This window comes from Callithrix jacchus, chromosome 5 (assembly GCF_049354715.1).
Source record: "Callithrix jacchus isolate 240 chromosome 5, calJac240_pri, whole genome shotgun sequence".
Classification (NCBI taxonomy): domain Eukaryota; kingdom Metazoa; phylum Chordata; class Mammalia; order Primates; family Cebidae; genus Callithrix; species Callithrix jacchus.
The window spans coordinates 67,368,902-67,388,191 of NC_133506.1; the positions used below are offsets into that span (position 1 = coordinate 67,368,902).

Consider the following 19,290-nt stretch of genomic DNA (forward strand, 5'->3'; position numbering starts at 1 on the left):
AATGTTAGGTAAAAATGTTTATTACCTAACACTTACCAGTCATGAACCGTCTCAATCACCAAAATGTTAATGTTTTTAAGTATAAGAAGATTCATGGTGTGTGCGGGCTGCCGGGTTGCCCTGAGCCGGCTGGGAGCCGGTCCGACTGCTCCAGGTGGAGGGCGGCGGGAGCGAGGGAACGACAAGGACTACGACTGGTACCAGCACTATTTCTATGACTATGACTGCGGGGAGGATTTCTATTGCTCCACGGCGCCCAGCGAGGACATCTGGAAGAAATTCGAGCTGGTGCCATCGCCCCCCATGTCGCCACCCTGGGGCTTGGGTCCCGGCGCAGGAGACCCGGCCCCGGGATTGGTCACCCCGAGACGTGGCCCGGAGGGTGTGCCGGAAACGAAGCGGAATCCCGGGGCCACTGGAAAGGTTGGGGCAGGAACTACGCCTCCATCATCCGCCGTGACTGCATGTGGAGTGGCTTTTTGGCCCGAGAGCGGCTGGAGAGAGCGGTGAGTGACCCGCTCGCCGCTGGCGCCCCCCGGAGGAACCTGCCGAAGACATCCACCACCCGGGACTGCACTCCCAGCCTGGAAGCCGGCAACCCGGAGCCCGCCGCCCCCGGTCCCCTGGGCGAACCCAAGACCCAGGCCTGCTCCGGGTCCAAGAGCCCAAGTGACTCAGAGAATGAAGAAATCGATATTGTGACAGCAGAGAAGAGGCAGTCTCTGGCTATTCGGAAGCCGGTCACCATCACAGTGCAAGCAGACCCTCTGGATCCCTGCATGAAGCATTTCCTCATCTCCATCCATCGGCAACAGCACAACTATGCTGCCCGTTTTCCTCCAGAAAGCTGCTCCCCAGAAGAGGCTCCAGAGAGGGGTCCCCAAGAGGAGGCTCTGGAGAGAGATGCTCCTCTTGGGGAAAAGGAAGATGAGGAGGATGAAGATATTGTGAGCGCCCCCCACCTGTAGAAAGTGAGACTACCTAGTCCTGCCACCCCAAACCTGTCAGTTCTGATACTGAGGATGTGACCAAGAGGAAGAACCACAACTTCCTGGAGCGCAAGAGGCAGAATGACCTGCGTTCGCGGTTCTTGGCCCTGAGGGACCAGGTGCCCACCCTGGCCAGCTGCTCTAAGGCCCCTAAAGTAGTGATCCTAAGCAAGGCCTTGGAATACTTGCAAGCCCTTGTGGGGACTCAGAAGAGGATGGCTACGAGAAAAGGCAACACCGATACCGGCAGCAGCCATTGCAGGAAAGAATTGCATACCTCAGTGGCTACTAACTGACCAAAAAGCCTCATTGTTCTGTCCTACAAAGACACAAGTTTATTTTTTAACCTCCCTGTCCCCTTTAGTAATTTGCACATTTTGGTTATGGCGAGACAGTCTGGACAGATCCCAGAATGCATTGCAGCCAGTGCACGCACAATAAAGGCTTGCATTCTTGGAAACCTTGAAACCCAGTTCTCCCTCTTCCCTGACTCATGGGAGTGCTGTATGTTCTCTGGCGCCTTTGGTTTCCCAGCAGGCAGCTGACTGAGGAGCCTTGGGGTCTGCCTAGCTCACTAGCTCTGAAGAAAAGGCTGACAGATGCTATGCAACAGGTGGTGGATGTTGTCAGGGGCTCCAGCCTGCATGAAATCTCACACTCTGCATGAGCTTTAGGCTAGGAAAGGATGCTCCCAACTGGTGTCTCTGGGGTGACGCAAGGACAGCTGGGTCTGGATACTCTCCCTGAGGCTCCTTTTTCCAGAAGACACTTGAGCTGTCTTAGGTGACGAGAAGCTCGCAGACTTGATTAACATGGACCATTACTTCACTGTCAGACACTTTACAGTAGCCGAGGAGTTGGAAACCTTTAATATATATATGTTAGCTGACCCCTTTCCTCCCACTCTAAATGCTGTGACCCTGGGAACATTTAAAGAGCTTGGCCTCTAGATTCTTTGAGTCAGAGCCCTCTGGGCCCTCCTCTGAGGGAGGGACTTTCTTTCCTCACAAGGGATTTTTTGTTTCATTATGCCTTTGTTATGCAATGGGCTCTACAGCACCCTTTCCCACAGGTCAGAAATATTTCCCCAAGACAAAGGGAAATGGGTCCTAGCCTGGGGCCTCGGGCAAGCTTGGAGTCCTGGCTCATGAACTTGATCCCTACCCATGTGTTTTCAGAGGGGCACTTGAGGCCCAATCTTTTCTCAAGGCAGGTGTAAGACCCCTCAGAGGGAGAACTGTACAGCTTCCTCTTCTCACCTGCTTCTCATTTCAGTCGTTGACCGGCAAGTTTGAAGTTCTGGAACCATGCAAATCTGTCCTCCTTGTGCAACTCCAAGGAACTTGCTGGCTCTGCAGCCACCCTTGGGCCCCAGCCAGCCTGCCATGAATGATATCTCTTTCCCAGAATCTGGGCCTTTCTGAAGTTTTGGGGAGAGCCATTCCGGATCCAGTGCTCCAGAAGGTGGACTTGCCTCCGGTGGGTTTTAAAGGAGCCCCCAGGAGATATGCTTAGCCAACCATGATGAATCCATCATGGTTGCCTCAGCTGGACTTCACAGCTCCAAGTGGAATCCAGGTGCAGCCTCCAGTCTGAGAAAGTCACCCAACCTAGCAGTTGTCATGTGGGTAACCACAGGCATTTCTAGGCCTGTCTTGGAAGAAGGACCAGCAGCCTGTCCAGAACTCTGCCCAGGATAGCAGGTGCCTCCTGGCTCTGGGTTTGGGAGTTGGGGTGGGTAAGGGATGGTAAGTACTATATGTGGCTCTGGAAAACCAGCTGCTACTTCCAAATCTATTGTCCATAATGGTTTCTTTCTGAGGTTGCTTCTTGGCCTCAAAGGACCCCAGGGGATGTTTGGAAATAGCCTCTCTAACCTCTGGAACATGGTTTACAAAAGCCAGCTGACTTTGGAACTGTCTATGGAGGACAGTTTGGGTGTAGGTTACTGATGTCTCACCTGAATAGCTTGTGTTTATAAGCTGCTGTTGGGAATCATGCTGGGGGGAGTCTTTTTTTTTAATATTGTATTTTTGTATGTCTTTTGCAAAGTGGTGTTAACTGTTTTTGTACAAGAAAAAGACTCTTGGGCAATTCTGTTGCAAGGGTCTGATTTATTTTGAAAGGCAAGTTCATCTGAAATTTCATTTTTAGTTGTGATTACTGATTGCCTGATTTTAAAATGTTGCCTTCTGGGACATCTTCTAATAAAAGATTTCTCAAAAAAAAAAAAAAAAAAAAAGATTCACATAACTCTGGCTGAACATATTTAACCTTTTTAAGACCTGCATTTCAACTATTGCTACTATTACTGATACTTTTGTTATATTGTTCTCTGATGACATAGGTAATTAGCATACACATATCCCATATACTTTAACAAGGTTTGGATAGATTTCAAACTTTCTATATTTTACTCACATTTCTCTCATGGCCTTCATAGAAAGTGGTAACAAATGTATCAGTGGAAATGAGAGCTAAAAGACACCAAAACAGAGCTGAAAATATATTTTTCTGAGTTTCAGTAAAGTGCAGGATGTCTCTTGATAAAAATATTTTCAGTCATCTCTGTATTAAACAATAGACCAGTCAATCAATCAGAAGATGACATTGTGTCATAGAAATGTAGTCTAGGGAACTGTGATATATAACCTTGTATCTATTTTAATCATACATATTTGTAAGCGTGAATTTTATTACCATTATGATTTAGAAAATATACAAATAAACAATGCGGCTTATCTTATAACATAGAATAATATAGAAAGAAATAATAACAAAGAAAGAAAAAAATATATGTGTGATGAGAACTGTCTCCAAATGGGCTACCAATAATATATAGTAACTTCTTTGAGCAAAACAAAATATCTCGTTTAGCAAGATTTTGACCTATAATAGCAGTTAGTAGTTATAAGCACATTCGCTATAATGTGAAATATTTACTCTTTAGAAAATATTGGGATGGATACAATGTATTTAATAAACAAACATTGCTCTTTCTATACATATTTGCATATATATTCATGTGTTCATATATAGTATTACATGTATACATTTACTGATGTAGTACCTATATGTATTATGCAAATGCATATATAATTTATACAATAAAACATTGAAATCTACAAAATGAGATTACTGACCTTTGATGTATTTTTTCAAAAATTATGATAGTCTTGTCAGATGTTATGAATAAAAATATACCTAATATCAGTCTACACATCAGCTTCAAGTACACATAATGGAGCCTAACCCAAATAATTTATATTATGATAATTCATTGTATGTTTCCTGAAGCTGATGGATGCCAACACTACTTTCCTATAACTACACAGATGAAACTGGGTATCAGATATCTTAGAGTGTAATTACAGTAGCAAAGGAAAACATACCAGTAATTCTAATTGTAGTGTCATATACACATATTATTTAATGATACACATTGTTGTATTTTTGATACTTTTAAAATGACTTGCATCAGTAGTAACATAGTCTGTCTTATGATGTAATTTTAAAAGGTAAGAAATATTCATTGTTCCTGTTGATCTTACCCAGCAATGAGTATGTCATAGACCAGAGATTGTGTCCTTACCATGGGCCCATGATGGCAGTAGAATGAGAGGTGAGATCTGTTTGCCATGAATAAAAATCTATTTTTTAGGTACCTTTCATGAAACATAAAAGAGCAGTTTATATCTACACCAAAAAACAAATTTAAGAAAATAACTAATTAATAGATGGTGTATTTTTTAAAATATATATTAAATTCATAACTCACTAAAATAATTTTTTGTCTTTATAGTCCTTTCATGTCTAACAAAAAACAACACTGACCAAAAACGTACATAAAATTGCCTTTCTCTCTTTCCTAGCTTCCCTTCTCTCCCTCCCTACCGCCAATCTCTCTGTGATATGGGTAAATGCAGTTATCTTTCTAATCGAATCCCCCTATTGGGGGCTTTCTTGTCCTTTCAGGTGGCTATAATAAAATACCTTGGATTGGGTAATTAATACAATAATAGAAATGTATTTCTCACAGTTTTGGAGGCCAAGAAGTTCAAGATCAAAACTCCAGCGGAGTCACTCTGTGAGTGATGATGTGATGCCTATTATTGCATCTTCACTTGGAGACAGCACGAAAAGCCCACTAATCTAATTAATGCCGGTGGGTCCTTTGTCAAATTCCCAAAGGCCCCACCTATCAATATTATCACATTGGATATGAGGTTCCAACTTATAAATTTTGGGTGGACATCAACATTCAGAGCACAGCAAGGGCCTGTCCATTTTCTGACGTGACATTACAAATGTCTATTAACTGCTCTATTAACCATTACTCTTTTTCTGAACTAGGCAAGAGTGAGAAAGCAAAGATTCTTTATTAGAATGAGAGGAAGTAAAAGTAGGACAACATACATATAAGATTATATAATAAAAACATCCTATATTCTTTATTTTACACTTAATTTACACTTCATCTTTATTTTACACAATATATTGCTCATATATTTATATATATCTATATGGGCAATATAAATTACTCATATTACTAAGACCACTCATATTTATGAGTAATACAAAATGTATATAATTATGACTATATGAATAATGGGACATTGTAAACAAACGGTGAAGGAAAGACTCAGTGTTAAGAGAGGAAATACTAATGTTTAGTAATTAACTTCAACCTTCAAATTTATTAGGTAGTTTTCTTCCAACTATATACTCAATAAATAAAAAGAAAAATAAACGGGACAAAGTAAGTCCATAGAATTAATAAATGCTTTTTGCAGTTTATTTCCTACCACAATTAGCACAAATTTTTAAAAAATAAGTTTACTGATCATTGTGAATTATTATCTATGTGCTGACAACCCTCAAATTCACATTTGAATCTAGATGCCTTTTCTGCATACAAAACCTAAGGAATTTCTTCTCATTCATGCTTCAGAGGAACACAAAAATTCAAAATGAATAAAAATTAACTTATTATACCAACAATCCAAGCATAAAATTTATACTTCTCAATTCCAGTATTGGCAGCACTGCTCATCACATTATCCAAATTAAAAAACCTGAGCAGAAAAATAATAAATATTTAAAGCCAGAAAATATTAAATTAAAAAACCTGGAAAGAACATTAAAAATCAGAAAACAAAATCAGAAAGCTCTCTTCTTTTCACCAATATCAAATCAATATCTGTTTCTGACCTGAAATCTCTTGAATTTCTTCACTGTTCCCACTGTTACCCCTATCACCTTATTCTGTTTATAATCATGTCACTCATCTGCTTTGTTACTTGTTTCTTATTTTTCTTAGTGTTTCCAAGACTGGAATCTTCAACATGAGACTCTCTCAGTTACAGTCTTTTTGTCTTCATCTTTATTTTACACTTCATCTTCACACTCCTCACATTCTAGCTATATTATATTTTATTTAGTAATTATATTTGCTATGATGTATCTCACCTTAATGCCATTTTTCTTGTCTTCATCACCCCAAAAGGAAAAGACAATATATACTGTGGAATTTTTCTTTGTTGCATGAACTAGACTTGCTCAGTTGAAAGTTTTCTTGGACTTTTATTATTTCTTGGTGTTTTTTGTTACAGCATATAAATCTTCTTACCATGTTGGACATTTTGGAGTTATAAGGTATAAGAATCTGGTTTAGACTTAGAAAGGAAAAAAAAAACTTTCAGCTTATTTTTAGACCACCTTAGGCCTTTTCCAAAAATTGGTAAAAGCATCCTATAGCCTCTCATGGTTCAACAGTGGACTCTTTTATTACGTTTAGGACAAAGATTCAAAATATCTCAGAATATTTTTACATAGAGCAATCTTTTAGCATGTATTCCTTGGAAGCTTCCAGAAAAAGTAGCATCATATCAGGATCTGCTATTATCTTTATGATGTTTTTGTCCATGGCACTCTGCACATTCTCAATTCATGACATTCTTTATGCAATGTTCCTTTTTAAAAGCTTCCTTCTGAGTAGCTTTGGTAGTGATCACTTAAAGTCCTTTTCATTTTTGTGATTCTAGTGGTTTTGTTTACTTCAATTGCCTCTGCATAATGGTTTTTTAAATTTATTTTTGCACTTTGCAAATCATTCTGTTACCTATGATAGGATTTATTTTTCTTGTATTCTTAAAACTTTAGTTCCAGTTCAGCATCTGGCTTACTACCTTCAGCTTAAAAATCTCAATTTCATCCTTTAAAAAGAAAAATACTATTCTGTTTCAGTAGCTATTACATAAAATAAATGTGACATTTTGAAACTATATAAATGCTGCAACTGGAATGACATTTAAGGGTTTGCGTACTTCCAGAACCGGGCTATTTTTTTTCAGGGGAGCTTGTGTCTGTATCAGACACACTGATGTCAAGACTGTAATGCCATGGCACTTTCCTAGACCCATGACCTGCCTATGAATTTATCTTAACAGAGGCAAATGATCAGCTTCCCGTGACTCAATACTTGGTTCTTATGGAAGAGAGGGCAGTCAGGCTAAAGATAGGGCTGAAGTTTCATAATGTTTAAAACCAGTACAGGGATAAAAACTTAAGAGTTTTCAAAGCAAATTAAGACAAATAATATTCTAAAAAGTCATTTGTAGATGACGATCAAACAAAAAAAAAGGATGTTACTATTCAATAGTGAAGTTATCAGGGAGTTCCCATGTTTAGTTTTCCAAAGATTTTTACCTTTCCAACATGAATGTTAACATCTGCTTGTGCATAATAAATATTACATGTAAATGTCCAGACAAAAGTCAATATTAAGGTGTTAAATGTAATTACTTACATTTCTCCTAATATTAATTTTGCAACTATCTAGCACTCACCACCCTGCTGGGTTTGCTAGTATGCTGGCATAAGACCAAAGCTTGCTGAAATCACTCACCTTCAAAATACAGTATAATGTAGCTGAAAGAAATAAAACACCATTAGTAAGTCTCAAATAGGTGTTATCTCTCTGCCAATATTACTAAAGCAAATATGAAGTGCACTTCTGCTATGACTCTTTAATTCCTCTACCAATATCACAGTGAATCTCTTAGTTGTTATGCCAATTGCTTTGCACACAGTGAATGGATTACTTCTTATATAAATTCTCCTGGTATGTCAACTTTCCAAATTGGGTATAAAGTTTAACAAACAAGGTAAAGCTATTGATAGGATAACATTTTGCTTACTTTATGAATATTACATCCTAAACTAAACATAATGATTTTTAAAAATTCAAATGAGTATAATTTTTAGAAAATTAGTTATAAACCTAGAAGTAAAAATGTCTTCCAAGTAGAGAGTTGCAGTATCATATAAAATATATTTTAAAGAAATATCCTGAGATCGATCCAAGATGGCCGACCACTAACAGTTCAGGATTGTAGCTCCCAGTGAAAGCTCAGAGAACGAGACGACGCCACAACTTTAGACGAATTTTCGTCACTCACCGATTAGCCGATTCCCAGTGGAGGAGCCCCACGGGTCGCCAGCGCGATTCTTGTGGCTGCCGCAGCGGTTTTGCCGGCGTCTCGGCGCAGCAGCTCTTCATGCAGAGCCAACGGGACCGCTTCCCCTACTGACCGGAGTTTGGAGCTCCGGGAAGTCAGAGCCGCTTGTTGCGGACTCAAGAGGGAAGCCAGACCAGAGATTCCTGGGCAGAAGAGCACTATCAGTCTTATCGCTGCTATTTAGGCCGCCACAGTGGGTGGCTCGGATCCCAGCACTGGGGATCAATAAGTCGGACGTCGACTCAGAAACCTAATTAGAAAGGCGGGTCATCTACAATGAAGGGGAAAAAACAGCCGAAGAAGGCCGAGTATACTCAAAATCAGAACCCATCAGCAACAGAACAAGCCCTGATGGAAAAGGACTCATCAGCAACCAAACAAGCCCTGATGGAAAAGGACTGTGTTCCATTATCTGAAGTAGGCTTTAAAAGGTGGATGATAAGAAACTTCTGGGAGTTAAAGGAACTTGTTCTAACCCAATGTAAAGAAACTAAGAACTTGGAAAAAAGGTTAGATGAAATGTTTGCAAAGAATAGACAATATAGAGAGGAATACAAATGAACTTATGGAGTTAAAAAATACAGCACGAGAACTTAGTGAAATATGTACAAGCTTAAACAGCCGAATGGATCAAGCAGAAGAAAGGGTATCAGAGGTCGAAGACCAACTTAATGAAACAAAACGACAAGACAAGAATAGAGAAAAAAGGATAAAAAGGAATGAGCAAAGTCTCCAAGCAATATGGGACTATGTGAAAAGACCTAATATACGCTTGATTGGTGTACCTGAATGTGACAGAGAGAATGAATTCAAGCTGGAAAATACTCTCCAGGACATTATCCAGGAAAATTTTCCTAGTTTAGCAAAGCAGGACACTATTCAACCCCAGGCAATACAGAGAACACCACAAAGATATTCCTCAAGAAGACCAGCCCCAAGGCACATAATCGTTAGATTCACCAAGATTGAAACGAAGGAGAAAATATTAAGGGCAGCCAGAGAGAAAGATCAAGTTACCCATAAAGGTAAGCCTATTAGGCTTACAGCAGATCTCTCAACGGAAACCCTACAAGCTAGAAGACAGTGGGGGCCAATATTCAATATACTTAATCAACAGAACTTTCAGCCCAGAATTTCATATCCTGCCAATTTAAGCTTTACATTTGAAGGAAAAATAAAATCTTTTAGGAACAAGCAAGTACTCAGAGATTTTATTACCACCAGGCCTGCTTTACAAGAACTTCTAAAAGAAGCATTATATACAGAAAGGAACAACCAGTATGACCCTTTCTAAAAATACACCAAAAAGTAAAGAGCATTAACATAAAGAAGAATTTTTATCAATGAAAGGACAAAATAGCCAGTTAATATCAAATGGCAGCAACCCTAAATTTAAATCGACCAAATCTCCCAATCAAAAGATACAGACAAAATCTAACGGTATATCCAAAGATATACATAGACTCAAAATAAAGGGTTGGAAAAAAAAAAAAGTACCAACCAAATGGAGAGCAAAAATAAATAAATAAAAAGCAGGAGTTGCAATTTTCACATTTGACAAAATAGATTTCAAAGCTACAAGGATACAAGGGTAAAAGAATTAATGTAATAATAAGAGATCTTAACACTCAGATACATAAGACCCATAATGACATTTAGATTCAACGAGACAGAAAATTGATAACGATATCCGGGACTGGAACTAAGATCCAGAACAAATAAACTCAATAGAGCTCTCCATTTTAAACACACAAAATATACATTATCCACAAAATCTAACGATATATCTAAAGATACACAAAGACTCAAAACAAGGGGATGGAAAAAGACCAACCAAATGGAGAGCAAAAATAAATAAATAAAAAGCAGGAGTTGCAATTCTCACACTTAATAAAATAGATTTCAAAGCTATAAGGATGCAAGGGTAAAAGGATTAATGTAACAATAAGAGATCTTAACACCCAGATACTAAGACACATAATGAGATTTAGATTCAACGAGACAACAAATTAATAATGATATCCAGGACTTGAACTCAGAGCCAGAACAAATAAACACAATAGAGGTCTCCATTTTAAACACATAAAATATGCATTAACCACTTTAAACACTCAAAATATTGATCGGCCATTATTGAAACCCATTCTAGGAATGAAGTAATATTCCTTTTTCCCTCTTTTTCTTTTTTTCCCCTTCTTTTTAAAAAAAAAAAAAAAAGAAATATCCTGTTTTTTATTCTTTCCTATTGGCATAAAATTATTTTCAATATTATTCATCTCTTCTTAAAACAATCCAACTTGTTAGTATAGCTTGTATTTATGTGTAAGCAAGATTAAATTTAGTAGTAATTCAGGTTAATGTCGAGTAAACATATTGTGTATCGGCCACCATACTTGTAACCTTCTAAAATAGCAGAACATGATATTTTAGGGTGTTTTAAACAGTTTGTAATAGAAGGGGATTTTTGCTTACAAAGGAGAGCATAACTAAAATTTTTTGGAAACATATTTTTTACTTTTGCCACTTTTCCACCTTCTTAAGGCTTTCACATGCTCCATATTTATTTTCACTATAATATTTTTTTACCTCCCCTTCAGCTTGTAACAAGTCATTTTGGCATCCTGTTTCTGTATCACTGAACAAGAGTTGGAGTACTTTCTGTGTACAACCTAATATTTACTTTGGTGTGGAATATAAAAGGTTGAAGAAAATAGGACTTTTCAACTTGCCTCTGGATGCAAACAAATCCTAGTAGTTGAAACAATAGCATTTGCAATATGTATTCCTCTTAAAGGGCTCAGAGGTTTAGAAGCTCTCCATTTCCTCTGTAAACAAGGTACCGTCACAGTGAAACTATTAACAGACAACTCCTTGTTTTGGGGACAGCCCTGTACCCTCCATGATGTTTGCTAGCATCCCTGGCTCCTACTCACCAGGTACCAAGAACAACTTTACCCTCAGCAGTCGTGCCAATGTCTCCTGACATAGCCAAATCACCGAGGGGAAAAAAATCAACCATATTTGAGAACCACTCCTCTGTTAGACATCCTGGCTAGGGTCCAAAGCTCTCTTAACTCACTAAGCTTGTAGCTATTCTCTAGTGAGCCACACACTTCTCTGCATTAAATGTTAACGCTTATTAAGACTCAGCTAGCTCTTGTAAAACTGTTAAAGCCAATGTTACTGCTCTTTTCAATTACATGCATTAATTAAATTAAATAAGCACTTAAAATCATTAGAAAAAGAGTTCTATTAAGAAAATTGCATGCTTTGGAAATAATAAAGGTGAATCAGAATAATCACTGTCAAGGTAGTGTGAGATAATTATAAGATTTAATTGAGGAAAAAGAGTATAAAACTCAAAGGATGATAAGACCAAACTATTACAAAAAAGTACTTACATTCTTTCCCAAGGTAGGAAAGTAAAATTAGTTACTAAAAAAGTCTTCTGGGTATACAAGAAAGACAATGTGAAACTCAATTGAGTATAATCCCCCATACTCAAAAATACACAAAAAGATTTTATTCTCTCAATGGTGACTTTAGTCTTTGTGTATATTTTAAGTGAAATTCAGTGTGCATCCTTAAATTAGGAAATACGCTCTTAGACCAATTTTTCTTTTTCTTCTTTTTAAAGTTTAAGTCCAGGGACTGTGTTCAGCTTTGTTACATGGGTAAACTTGTGTCATGGGAGTTTGTTGTACAGATAGTTTTATCATCCAGGTTTTAAGCCTAGTACCTGTTATTTTTCCTGATCCTTTTCCTCCTCCCTGACAGGTTACCCTCTAACCGCCTGACAACCCCCAGTGTGTGTTGTTCCTCTCTATTTAAAAGACACAGAGTGGCAAGCTAGATAAAGAACTAAGACCTATTAGTATATTGTCTTCAAAAGACCCATATCACATGCAGTGACACACATCAGCTCAAACTAAAGTGATGCAGAAAAATCTATGAAGCAAACTGAAAACAAAAAAAGCAGGGGCTGCAATCCTAGTTTGTAATAAAACAGACTTTAAATCAATGAAGATTTAAAAAGACAAAAAATGAAACACATCTCATATGCAAGGATACACAAAGGCTCAAAAAAAGAGATGGAGGAAGACTTACCAAGCAAATGGAGAGCAAAAAAAAGCAGGAGTTGCAATTCTCATCTCTGATAAAATAGAATTTAAAGCAACAAAGATCAAAAGAGACAAAAAAGGTCATTACATAATGGTAAAAGGATTGATACAACAAGAAGAGCTAATGATCCTAAATATATATGGACCCAATACAGGAGCACCCATATATATAAGGCAAGTTCTTAAAGACTTACAAAGAGACTTAGACTCCCACACAATAATAGTGGGAGACTTTAACACTCCACTGTCAATATTAGACAGATCAACCAGACAGAAAATCAACAAGGATATCCAGGGCTTGAACTCAGGCCTGGAAGAAGCAAACCTGATAGACATTTACCGAACTCTCCACCCCAAATCCAAAGAATATACATTCTTCTCAGCACCACATCACACCTACTCTAAAATTGACCACATAATTGAAAGTAAAGCACTCCTCAGCAAATGCAAAGTAACTGAAATCATAACAAACAGTCTCTCAGACCATAGTGCAATCAAGTTAGAACTCAGAATTCAGAAACTAACTCAGAATCGCACAGCTTCTTGGAAACTGAACAACTGGCTCTTGAATGTTGACTGGATAAACAACAAAATGAAGGCAGAAATAAAGAAGTTCTTCGAAACCAACAAGAACTAAAACACAACATACCAGAAACTTTGGAACACATTTAAAGCAGTCTCCAGAGGAAAATATATAGTAATAAGTGCCCATAGAAGAAGAGTGGAGAGATCCAAAATTGACACGCTGTCGTCAAAATTGAAAGACCTAGAGGAGCAAGGGCAAAAAAACTCAAAATCTAGCAGAAGACAAGAAATAACTAAGATCAGAGCAGAACTGAAGGAGATAGAGACACGAAAAATTCTTCAGAAAATTAATAAATCCAGGAGCTGGTTTTTTGAAAAGATCAACAAAATAGACCACTAGCCAGACTGATAAAAAAGAAAGAGAGAACAACCAAATAGATGCAATAAAAAACAAGAAAGGGGAAATCACCACAGATTCCACAGAAATTCAAACCATTATCAGAGAATATTACAAACAACTCTATGCACATAAACTAGTAAACCTGGAAGAAATGGATAAATTCCTGGACACCTGTGTCCTCCCAAGCCTAAACCAGGAGGAAGCCGAAACTATGAATAGACCAATAACAAGGTCTGAAGTCGAGGCAGCAATTAAGAGCCTACCACACAAAAAAAGCCCAGGTCCAGATGGGTTCACAGCCGAATTCTACCAGACACACAAAGAGGAGCTGGTACCATTCCTTCTGAAACTATTCCAAATAATCCAAAAAGAGGGCATTCTTCCCAAATCATTTTATGAGACCAACATCATCCTGATACAAAAACCCGGCAGAGATCCAACAAGAAAAGAAAACTTCAGGCCAATATCCATGATGAACATAGATGCAAAAATCTTCAATAAAATACTGGCAAACCGATTGCAACAGCACATCAAAAAACGTATCCATCATGATCAAGTAGGATTCATCCCGGGGATGCAAGGATGGTTCAACATATGCACGTCTATAAACGTAATTCACCACATAAACAGAACCAAAAACAAAAACCACATGATTATCTCAATTGATGCAGAGAACGCATTTGACAAAATTCAACAGCCTTTATGCTAAAAACCCTCAATAAACTCGGTATTGACGGAACGTATCTCAAAGTAATAAAATCTATTTACAACAAACCAACAGCCAATATCATACTGAATGGGCAAAAACTGGAAGCATTCCCTTTGAAATCTGGCACTAGACAAGGATGCCCTCTCTCACCACTCCTATTCAATATAGTACTGGAAGTTCCAGCCAGAGCAATCAGGCAAAAAAAAGAAAGGGTATTCAAATAGGAAAGGTGGAAGCCAAATTGTCTCTATTTGCAGATGACATGATAGTATACCTAGAAGACCCCATCACCTCAGCCCAAAAACTCCTGAAACTGATAAGTAACTTCAGCAAAGTCTCAGGATATAAAATCAATGTGCAAAACTCACAAGCATTCCTATACACCAATAACAGACTTAAAGAGAGCCAAATCAAGAACGAACTGCCATTCACAATTGCTACAAAGAGAATAAAATACCTAGGAATACAACTAACAAGGAACGTAAGGGACCTCTTCAAGGAAAACTACAAACCACTGCTCAACGAAATAAGAGAGGACACAAACAGATGGAGAAACATTCCATGTTCATGGTTAGGAAGGATCAATATTGTGAAAATGTCCATACTGCCCAAAGTAATTCATAGATTCAATGCTATCCCCATCAAGCTACCTATGACAGCCTCTTCACAGAACTGGAAAAAACCACCTTGAACTTCATATGGAACCAAAAGAGAGCCCGCATAGCCAAGTCAATTCTAAGCAAAAAGAACACAGCGGGAGGCATCACACTACCAGACTTCAAACTATACTACAAGGCTACAGTAATCAAAACAGAATGGTACTGGTACCAAAACAGATATATAGACCAATAGAACAGAACAGAGGCATCGGAGGCAACACAGCATATCTACAACCATACAATCTTTGATAAACCTGACCAAAACAAGCAATGGGGAAAGGATTCCCTGTTTAATAAATGGTGTTGGGAAAACTGGCTGGCCATGTCCAGAAAGCAGAAACTGGACCCCTTCCTGACACCTTACACTAAAATTAACTCCAAATGGATTAAAGACTTAAACCTAAGACCTGGCACCATAAAAACCATAGAAGAAAATCTAGGCAAAACCATTCAGGACATGGGAGCAGGCAAGGACTTCATGACCAAAACACCAAAAGCATTGGCAACAAAAGCCAAAATAGACATATGGGACCTAATCAAACTCCACAGCTTCTGCACGGCAAAAGAGACAGTCACTAGAGTGAGTCAGCAACCCAACAGAATGGGAAAACATTTTTGCAGTTTACCCATCTGACAAAGGGCTGATATCCAGAATTTACAAAGAACTCAAACAGATTTACAGGAAAAAAAACATACAAGCCCATTCAAAATTGGGCAAAGGATATGAACAGACACTTTACGAAAGAAGACATATATGAGGCCAACAATCATATGAAAAAATGCTCATCGTCACTGGTCATTAGAGAGATGCAAATCAAAACCACATTGAGATACCATCTCATGCCAGTTAGAATGGCAATCATTAATCTGGAGACAATAGATGCTGGAGAGGATGTGGAGAAATAGCAACACTTTTACACTGCTGATGGGAGTGTAAATTAGTTCAACCATTGTGGAAGACAGTGTGGCGATTCCTCAAGGCCTTAGAAATAGAAATTCCATTTGACCCAGCAATCCCATTACTGGGTATATATCCAAAGGACTATTAATTGTTCTACTATAAGGACACATGCACACGAATGTTCAATGCAGCACTGTTTACAATAGCTAAGACCTGGAACCAACTCAAATGCCCAACGATGATAGACTGGACTGGGAAAATGTGGCACATATACACCATGGAATATTATGCAGCAATAAAAAATGATGAGTTTGTGTCATTTGTAGGGACATGGATGAATCTGGAGAACATCATTCTCAGCAAACTGACACAAGAACAGAAAATGAAATACTGCATATTCTCACTCATAGGTGGGTGATGAAAAATGAGAACACATGAACAGAAAAGGGAGTACTACATACTGGGGTCTACTGGGAGGAATAGGGAAGGGACAGCAGTGGGGGGGAGCTGGGGAGGGATAGCCTGGGGAGAAATGCCAAATGTGGGTGAAGGGGAGGAAGGCAGCAAAACACACTGCCATGTGTGTACCTATGCAACTCTCTTGCATGTTCTGCACATGTACCCCAAAACCTAAAATGCAATTAAAAAAAAAAAACTTGTATACAAATATTGATGTAGTTTTATTCATCATAGCCAAAAAAAATTAGAGGAATTCAGACTTTATTCTTCAGAAGAGGTCTCCCTCTGTTGCCCAGGCTAAAGTGGGTGGCATGACCAATGGCTCACTGCAACCTCCACCTCCCAGTCTCAAGTGATCCTCCCACCTCAGCCACCCAAGTATCTGTGACCATAGGTGTTAGCCACCACACCCAACTAATTTTTTTTTTTTTTTTAATTTTTTAGTAGACATAGAGTTTCTTTCTTTCTTTTTTTTAAATAAAGACGGGGTTTCACCATGTTGGTCAGGTTGGTCTTGAACTCCCAACCTCAGGTGACCCACCAATCTTGGCCTCCAAAGTGCTTAGATCACATGCGTGAGCCACCACACCCAGGCGAGATAAAAGTTTCACCCTGTTGCCCAGGCTGGTCTCAAAGCAATCTGCCCACCTCAGCCTCCCAAAGTCCTGGAAACACAGGTGTAAGCCACCGTGCCTAGCCAGATGTCTTTCAATGGGTGAATGATTAAACAAACTACAGTACATGCATCCCATGAAATACTATTTAGCAATTAAAAAAGTGGAACTGGCCAGGCATGGTGGCTCACACCTGTAATCCTGGTACTCTGGAAAGCCGAAGCAGGTGAATCACCTGAGGTCAGGAGTTCAAGACCAGCCTGGCCAATAGGGTGAAATCCCACCTCTACTAAAAATAAAAACATTAGCTGGGTGTGGTGGTGGGTACCTGTAATCCCAGCTACTTGGATGGCTGAGGCAGGAGAATCACTTGAACTCAGGGGTTGGAGGCTGCAGTGATCTGAGATCAAGCCATTGCACTCCAGCCTGGGCGACAAAAGCAAGACTCCATCTCAAGAAAAAAAAAAAAAAAAAAACAACTCCCACTGCTTCACTTAACTATTGACTAGTTTTAAAACAAAGAAAAAAGAAAAGAAGAAAAAAGAGTGGAACTACTGATAATATTAACTTGGATGAATCTCAAGAGAATTATGCTGAGTGAAAAAGGCCAATACAAAAGGTTATATACTATATAATTCCATTTATATAACAGTCTTAAAATGACAATGAGAGACATTAATAGTTGAAACACATTACAGACAGGACCCAGTGGGGTGGGGATTGAGTCATCTACCCCCGAAGGCATTCTCTCTGGATTTTCTGGGAAAAGCTTCAATGCAACTTTATCTACTGTGAAACAGCCTTTGCTAAAATTTTAACAGTAAAAAAATCATGACAGTGAAACAGATCTGACCTAACCAACTCCATCTTGCCTTTAACTGCCCTTGGTAAAATGTGTAGGACAAGCTAACTTTAGGAGAAATTTAGTTTATAGTTTAAATAATAATATCCCTTCTCAAAACTGAACCGCCTTTATAAAACTAATAAAAGGCCACAAGTTTAGGATTATCCATTAAATGTAAGCATATGAACCCAGGAAGCAGAGATTGCAGTGATTCAAGATTGCGACACTCTATTCCATCCTGGGCAACAGAGTAAGCCGTATCTCAAGAAAATGAAATTAAAAAAAAAAGTAAGCATATTAAATAGTTTTTTTGGGGGTGGGGAAGGTTGAGACAGAGTCTTGCTCTGTTACCCAGGCTGGAATGCAGTGGTCCCATCTCAGCTTACTGTGGTCTCCGCCTGCTGGGTTTAAGCTATTCTCATGCCTCAGCCTCCCAGGCACCTGGGATTAGAGGTGCACACCACCATGCCCAGTTAATTTTTCCATTTTTAGTAGAAACAGGGTTTCACCATGGTGGCCAGGCCGGTCTCGAACTCCTGACCTCTGGAGATCCACCCGCCTCAGCCTTCCAAAGTGCTGGGATTACAGGTGTGAGCCACTTCGCACAGCTTTATTTATTTTTTGAGAAAGAGTCTTGCTCTGTCTCTCAGACTGGAGTGCAGTGAAGCAATCTCAGCTCAATGCAACCTCTACCTCCCAGGTTCAAGAAATTCTCCTGCCTCAACCATCCAAATAGCTGGGAGTACATGCAAGCACAACCACACCTGGCTAATTTTCGTATTTTTAGTAGAGACAGGGTTTTACCATTTTGGCCAGGCTGGTCTCCAACTCCTGGCCTCAAGTGATCCATCTGCCTTAGCCTCCCAAAGTGCTGGGATTACAGGCATAAACCACCACGCCCAGTCAAGATTGCCCTTTTAAGATGTCTTGTCAGACTTTTGCACTTCTGATGACAAGATGAGCACACCCTGACCAGCGATTCCTCTGTAGCCCCTAGCCAGAAGCAGACTCATTACATAAGGACCGTTTTCCATGTGCCTATGACTGCAACCCCAACCAATTAGTAGCATCCATTCCTAGCCCGCTGTGTGCCAAACTATACTTGAAAAACCCAGCTGAGGCTGGGTGCAGTGGCTCATGCCTATAATCCCAGCATTTAAGAGGCCGAGGTGGGTGATCACTTGAGGTCAGGAGTTCGAGAACAGCCTGGCCAACAAACATGGTAAAACCCTGTCTAACAAAAATTAGCCAGCTATGGTGGTGCACATCTGTAATCCCAGCTACTTAACAGGCTGAGACACAAGAACTACTTGAGCCTGGGAGGTAGAGGTTGCAGTGAGCCAAGATCATGCCACTGTACTCCAGCCTGGGAGAAAAGAGAGACTCTATCTAAAAATATAAAAATAAAAATAAAACAATACAGCTGGGCACCTCAGTGGCACACGTCTGTAATCCCAGCACTTTGGGAGGCTGAGGCAGGCAGATCACCTGAGGTCGAGTGCACAACCATCCTGGCCAACATGGCAAAACCCCATCTCTACTAAAAATA

At 39.3% G+C, this 19,290-nt stretch overlaps 1 pseudogene across 1 annotated transcript; it reads left to right on the plus strand.

The window, feature by feature from the left end:
* Positions 1-431: 431 nt before the first annotated feature.
* LOC100401634 (protein L-Myc pseudogene) lies at positions 432-16,652 on the plus strand (annotated as a pseudogene). Its single transcript, XR_013535444.1, has 2 exons — positions 432-2,692; positions 12,287-16,652. The product of XR_013535444.1 is annotated as a protein L-Myc pseudogene (transcript).
* Positions 16,653-19,290: the final 2,638 nt, after the last annotated feature.